Source organism: Chanos chanos, chromosome 8, assembly GCF_902362185.1.
Source record: "Chanos chanos chromosome 8, fChaCha1.1, whole genome shotgun sequence".
In the NCBI taxonomy this organism is placed as follows: Eukaryota; Metazoa; Chordata; class Actinopteri; order Gonorynchiformes; family Chanidae; genus Chanos; species Chanos chanos.
In genome coordinates this window covers 20,423,676-20,431,026 of record NC_044502.1, presented here as the reverse complement: position 1 = coordinate 20,431,026, position 7,351 = coordinate 20,423,676, and the positions used below count along the sequence as shown (strand labels likewise).

Sequence of the window (7,351 nt, the reverse complement as noted above, 5' to 3'; positions counted from 1 at the left end):
AAGAAAGTACTAGATTGAGAGCAACAGCTGAGGTGTTTCGTCCAGGGACAGTACAAGAACCAGAACATGTTCATGATAGTGAAGTCCACCAAGCTGAAGACCAGGTTCAAGAGGAGAACGAAGCGAATGAAGAACGAGTTCAAGATGAGCTGGAGCGGTCTGGCAGATTGGAGGAACCACTTCAGTCCGTGGAGATGTCACGTGTTGCACGAGTAACCGAAAGCGATTATAGTGATAAAGCGGAGAAACAGCAAACACTAAGAAGATCTAGCAGGACTGTTAGACCAAAGGAAAGGCTTACTTACAACACTCTAGGTGAACCAACAGTCAGGCAAGGTCAAGTCAATCCGGTTCTAGCTTACCTAGTGCTAGGAAGTCTAGTATGTAGAGACTATTTTAGGAAAGTATTACGGTTGGTAAAATCATTCTTTTTGGTTTTTTTGCGAAAGCGGATTTGCCGATATTGCAAGCTAATGAGTCTGTAATGAAGCTACTAGAGTAGCATGGAAGTGTAGCTAATGTGTTTAGTAAGTAAAAGGAGGTTATGTTAATGTCAAATGTGTATTTAATGTTCCGTTTATGTACGTAGTGTAAATTGATTCACTACACGGAGGGTGCGTTATTGTTCTAAGATGGGCGCCTCCGTGACGTACAATGTGCTACATGCAGACCATTTGGAATGTCGTTATGTAGCATTGAAACTGTTTTCGGTAGATGAGTTATACATTTCTACTTGAATGTTTCGCATTTCCTACTCGTTAAACACTTACTATGTTGTCGGTTATTAGGTGTGTAATGTTACATAACTGGTGATGAATATTCAAACTTAATGTAAATTGTGGTAATTTGAAGTAAACTTAGCAAACTTAAAAGGTCATTAATACACACTGGGTACTGGTTGTTAGTTATGGAAATTGTAGTTTATTTTCTTTGCGCATTAGACATTTGATTGAAAACCTGTAAATGAACTTATTTTGTTTGTTTGAAATGAATATACTTACCTGTACTTGTGAGAAAGAAAATGAGTTCAGTTTTTGAAAAAAAAAGGCAAAGCAATTAAAGAAACCGCCAGAACATTTCACACATTAACTTGTGTCTGGTTTTCCATCACTCTACCAGTTACACCAGCTCAGGCGACCCTGCCTGAGACCGGTAACAAGTACAGCTGATCTCAAGATACAAGATTCAAGAGTTTTATTGTCATGTGCACAGCAAAACAGGCAGTTACATGGTGCAATTAAATCCTTGTACTGTTCCCGCTACGTGTTTTATACCACTTGTATGTCAACGTAGTTAAACAGCCAGCCAAATCGGTTTTCACGAGCCAGGAAATGAGCGCCTTGCTCCTTTATTAATATTCTTCAGGTGTGGCAGGTGAAAGTTTACAAGTGAAACTGCGATAAATAAAAACAGAAAAGACATAGAATGACTCTTAGCTAGTTACCGTATAACACAACTGACTAATAAACAGAATTACAAGCAAATGGCCACATTAACATGGTCATATATTAGTATGCAAAGTTATCATAAATTAGCATCGCTGCAACAACTGAATCAATTACTACTGACATCAATCTGCACACCATGGAACTAACAGTGCACACAGAGGAAAATCTAAGTTACTTATACTTGTTAAATTAAGTACAAAACAACCAAAAACGTGTCAAAATAAGTCATTCGTGGATTCAATGTAATGTGTGTCTATTTGGACAGCCACTGCATGAACTATAACTAGTCATCACTGGCAACATACAAACCTCCTTCACCAACTTAAATCAGAGGGCAGAACAATCCTTACCTTGCAAATTCTTCGTTTACCAAAGAAAAAAAGAAGGATAGAAAGATTTTTTATAAAAAAAAAAAAAAAAATCTGAGAGGTAGACCTGTACTGAGTAGACTTAGTAGTTTAGTTACATGTACAGTATTGTGCAAGGGTCAGAGCAGCGGGCCTTGAGCATTATTGCAAATAATAGTAGGCAGACAGCAGCAATAAATATTAACGGTTTCTTTTCTACAAAGGAGGAACACAAAATCTCTCTCTGTTTGTTCCTCTCCTCTCCGCTGGTCCGTTAGTCCTTTTTAAAAGCTTCCCCCGCAGCCTACAGGAAAAAATGACGGAATCCCACGTGCTTCGTGGAGCCAATCCCGTCGCCGCACATCTGCAGAGAGACACACACCCACACAACGAACCAACAGAAACATACACAAGAACTAACGACCGGGGGTCGTAACAATATATATATATATATGTGTGTGTGTGTGTGTGTCCATCCGTCCATCAGAGATGGGTAGTAATGCGTCATGTTTACTCCGTTTCATGTACTTAGATAACTTTTTCCAATAAATTGTACTTATAGGAGTAGTTTTAATGCGTAATACTTTTCACTCTTACTCGGGTACATTTGTGATTTTAAAATGTGCTTATACGCCGTTACATTAGACTACACACTTTTCGCTACTTTTATTTATTAAATTATTTTTATTCACACACACACACAGTTTCTACGACGTTTAGTGCTGTGATACACCTTGATAAGACAATCAGCAGTACTTACACACATTGTGAACACAGTATGAGCTATATAGGGAGCATGGAGGGAGCTAGTGTCAGCTGACTGAGCTGAATGAAAAAGAGAAGAGTGTTCCTACAGTGAGTGTTTCAACAGCAGAGAAGAGATTTCGGAGATTTCGGCTGTTGCACCAAACTCCCAGGAAGCCCTTTACCTGCATCCTGTGGTCTCTGTCTCTTGTGATGGAGTATTAGCAACGTTCTCTGTTTCATATTCTAATTTCCCCAAATAAACAACTGTGGAGAGACCTTCCTACTGCTTCCTTTATGTTATGAAATAAACTCAAAAGATGTTGTTAGCCACAATCCACCCCTTGTTAATGAAGCATGGGGGCTCAGAATTCCCGCGGGACCCAACACAAATCTTGCGGAAGCGGGCGGTTTTAACTTTGCTGTGGGTGGCAGTGGGCGGTCAAAAAATAAACTGCGGTCCCGGGATTCCCATGTTTCATTCGTTAAGTTCGTTTACTTTGTTATTTAGGCCATTAATATGTCTTTTTTTGCTGTTTGTTAATTAAATATACCAGTGTGATGACATTTGTGTTGTTGAGCATAGGCTACATTTGAATGCACTTTTTTTTCTTTTCTTTTTTTTTTAAGAACGTACCTTGGGGTATCTGGCTATACAGCTAATAATTTTAAAGCTGCTGTTGTTCATTTTGCTATTTCTAATATTGTAATATTTCTGTTAAAAGCTTAGAGGGTTTTTTGTTTGTTTGTTTATTTAATATACTATTTACTACCTCCGCTAAGGAGGTTATGTTTTTGTAATATCGTGAATATGTATATGTAAAACACCTTACCTGGAGTAATCACCGGGTGGCGCTGTCCTGTGTTGATGTTCGTTGTGAAAACTAAAAGAGATAAAGAAGAAAGCTTTGAGTGAGATAGTAATTGGATGCCGAAGTGCCACTTTTGCATTTGTACTCCCGTTCGGAAGAGAAAAATAAATATAAAAGACTGTCTGCGTCGGTCATCTCTCCTAAGATACCACAGTTTTCGGTACAGTTTGTTTGTCCATGTGTCTGTTTGTCTACAGTGCCGTTTGTTTGTCTGTGTGTTTGTCAGCAGGTTCTTGTGGGCTTGCATAACATGCGCATAATGGCTAATCATTCCTTACAATGAATTATCTCATGTTGGAGAAATAATGTGCTCCCTTAAGATAACCCTGAGTCCCAACACTCACAATCATACATTCTGATTTTTTTGTTCTAATAGTTTTGGAAATATATCCAGACATATACAGTGGTTGCGGTTACAGGTTTGAAGAGTGTACTTGTCAGGAAAAACTTAGGACTCAGATGTAGACTCGCTGATGAATGATGTAGGGAGGTTTATTGTGCCACACAACAGTCTTTCAGTACACTTGACAGAGAGCAGAATCCAAAAAATGAGCAGATTTCATACCAAAAAGCAGTCAGAGGCAGGCGAACAATCCAAATCAGTAGACAAAGGCAAATTCCAGGGACAAGCAGAAGGTTAAAAAAAAAAAAAAAAACAGGTGCAGGGCAAGACAGGAAGGCAGAGGTCAAATACAGGAGGCAATCAGAACATAGGCTAGCACGACATACTGGGAAAAGCGGTATGAACTGACAAACAAAGGGTAGAACAGGTAGGGTGTTTGCAGGTGCGGCGGGAGTGGGCACATACATTGCGGGATCGTGCGGTAATGGTCAGAAATCCAGCGGGAGTGGGCGGTAGCGGGATTAAGAAAACAGGCCTGTGCAGGGCTCTAATGCAGAATGATAAGCTATGAATAGTGGAAGATTTAAAGTCATTTTTTGCTACTTGTTACATAGGTGACATGTTTATTGTTCATTTAACTGCTGGTGATTCGTCTGCTTGATCCTGTTTTTGAGCGCTAGTGATTTACTTATTACAGTTCAGCTTCTGGTAGGGCATTCTAGTGAATAATTGTGATCGTTTCTGTGAATTTCACATTTACAATTTGCAGTATGTCATAGTTTTTTTTTTTTCCTGGGAAGGGACTGGCATGGGTTTCAACAAGTAGGGATGACAATATTTGCCCATATTACTGCAGTAGTGTGCAGGAAGGTTCACCACATCCAGAGACGACAGTAAGAATCAGTTCTATCTACAGATACAGCTGTGTGTTACTGTGTCAGGGACCGGTGAGAAAAAAGGAGACAGTGTTGTCCAAAAATCTGGCGGAAGATGACTGCAGCAGTAAACCGTATTTACAGATGAACAGTGTGATTAGTGAAGACACTCAAAGTGAGAGAGACAAAGACAGCAATCTACTTTCCTGTACTTCTCAGTGAAAACAGCTTGTGTTGTGCTCTTAAATAGTGAAGAACTAAAAAGTAGATCTCAATTTAAAATATGAAGTTATGAGCAAGTAATGTGAAAATCACACAAAGATTGCAGAACTGTACTCCTGCCATAAGAAAACAAACAATTCACAACTCTATCTACTGAGGCTGGATGGCTGAGGAAGGAAGAATTAATCAGAAGTAAATTTGTCAATGCAAATCTACTGAATTCTTCATCATGTTCATTATTTAAACAGCAGTGGTCTGAAAGTTCTCCTCCAGAGCAGCTCTCACTAACTCAGCATCACCATAAACAATGTTCTCTTTTTCTCTCTGCTGTCACAACTATTGCTGTTGGCAGACATGTCTTGTGAGCTTTCGTGTTTGGTAAAATAGTTTTAAGAAATTCATAAATGACCATATTATTATTGTTCGTTGAATAAATTTGTCTGTGTGTGTTCCTACAGGTGTCCAGTGTCAGGTTCTCACTCAGTCTGAACAGTCAGTGGTTGTGTCTCCAGGTGGAGCCCACAAACTCATGTGTGCCTGCAGTGGATTTGATGTGCAGAGCTCCTATATGCACTGGGTCTGACAGGCTCCTGGAAAAGGACTGAATGGATCATGTACTATCATTCTGATTCTAACAAGAGCACAGCCCAGTCAGTGCAGGGCTGGTTCACAGCGTCCAAGGACAGCTCTAATTTCTACTGTCATATGAACCAACTGAATACTGAGGACACTGCAGTTTATTACTGTACTAGAGATTCACTGTTATTAAACTCTTAAAATCAACTGTACAAAAATGAAAGAATGGAATGGATGCTGGTGCAGACTGCATATAAATACTGTGAGCAGAAAAAGAACACATGATCAAGCAGTTTTTTCCTCATCTCCCCCATTTCTTCACCAATTTATAATTCATTATGACTTCCTGTTATTTAAACATACTTTCCATTTATATTGCCCGGGTCTCAGTGAAATCAATTCAGATGAAATTCACCTCAATCAGTACAGTTTTAACATTTTACAAAAAAATGACTGTAGACATGTTTTAAATACATGAGGCCCACAGCTCCAGTCTGTCTCGTTACTAAGGAGTCAGGCAAACCGCCCCCATAATAAGACTGGGAAGAGAGTGATAACCATCTTTAAATACCTGTATATTTTCAGTGACATCTGAGAGATTCTGGCCTCAACAGAATTTTATGAAAAACTGAGGAAAAAGAAAAAAATTCCCTTTTTTTACATAGATATGACTGGAATTAAATGTCACGTGTCCAAGATTTAACCTAATTCAGAAGATGCTGTATTTCAGATTAAATGTTTCAAATAACAAACAAAAACAAAGGAAACAAACAAACAAATGAATAGATAAAACAAGACATAAATTAAGAGGGGAAAAACAATAAGTAAGGCATTGGAGACACAATTCCACATTTGATTAGACAATTTTATGCAAATTCTCCATCTTTCTGTCTCATGTGACCGCGTGTGACCACTCTATTTAAATCCTAAAAAGCCACAGGGCTCTACAGGAACCATTCTCAACCGATCATGTTTTCTGTGTTTCTAGTGCTGCTCTTGGCAGTCACATCCTGTGAGTTTCTTTTATCTAACAGGATATTAAAGTTGGAATATTTTGTAGTCCATTTCATTGACAGTTTAGTGTATTTGACTGAGTGTCTCATGTCTTTGTAATAATTACTGAATCTCTCACAGGTGTCCACTCTTACGAGCTGATTCAGACTGTTCGTCCAGGGCAGCAAATGACCATCAACTGCAAGGTCTCATATTCAGTTACTAGCCCTGGTACAGGTTGGATTCGACAGCCAGCAGGAAAAGCTCTGGAGTATATAGGATGGATCAGCAGTGGTGGGAGCTTAGACTATAAAGAGTCTCGGAAAACAAGTTCAGCATCTCAAGAGACACCAGCAGTAACACAGTAACATTACGAGGTAACAGTCTGCAGACTGAAAACACAGCTGTGTATTACTGTGCCAATTATCCACAGTGTTATAAATTATGTTCTGTCTTGTACAAATACCTCAATGTAGAGTATGACAGCTATAGTGTGATATGGCATCCAGGGTTATGGGTGTGGGTATGGGTTACACATATTATGTCCATCTGGTAGAGGAGCTGTACAAAATATCAGTGTGACTTGAACTACCAGATAAATGACCTGTGGTATTTACTACATCGCTGTTAAGGGTGGGAGAGCCCTATGGTATTAATATAGACTAGGAGTAGATAGGAGTTAGATAGGAGTTCTCCACTACAGATGCAGTAATGAGACAAATCAAGAATGCACAACTGGCATATGGATTATGTCAATGTTTGTATAGATTAATACAAAACATAAAACAGTTACCTGGCTTGTGCAAATTGTGAGCAGGAGGCAACTGAGACAATGCTTTCAACACAGAATCATACACCTAATATGCTGGAGCAGGACCACAAAGGCACATACATAAGATACAGTAGCACCCTACTGGGATGGCCACAAGTT

At 39.2% G+C, this 7,351-nt stretch overlaps 1 pseudogene; it reads left to right on the top strand.

Moving 5' to 3' along the window:
• The first annotated feature begins 6,396 nt into the window (after positions 1 to 6,396).
• Positions 6,397 to 6,976, top strand: LOC115819427 (Ig heavy chain V region 5A-like; annotated as a pseudogene).
• The last annotated feature ends 375 nt before the right edge of the window (positions 6,977 to 7,351 follow it).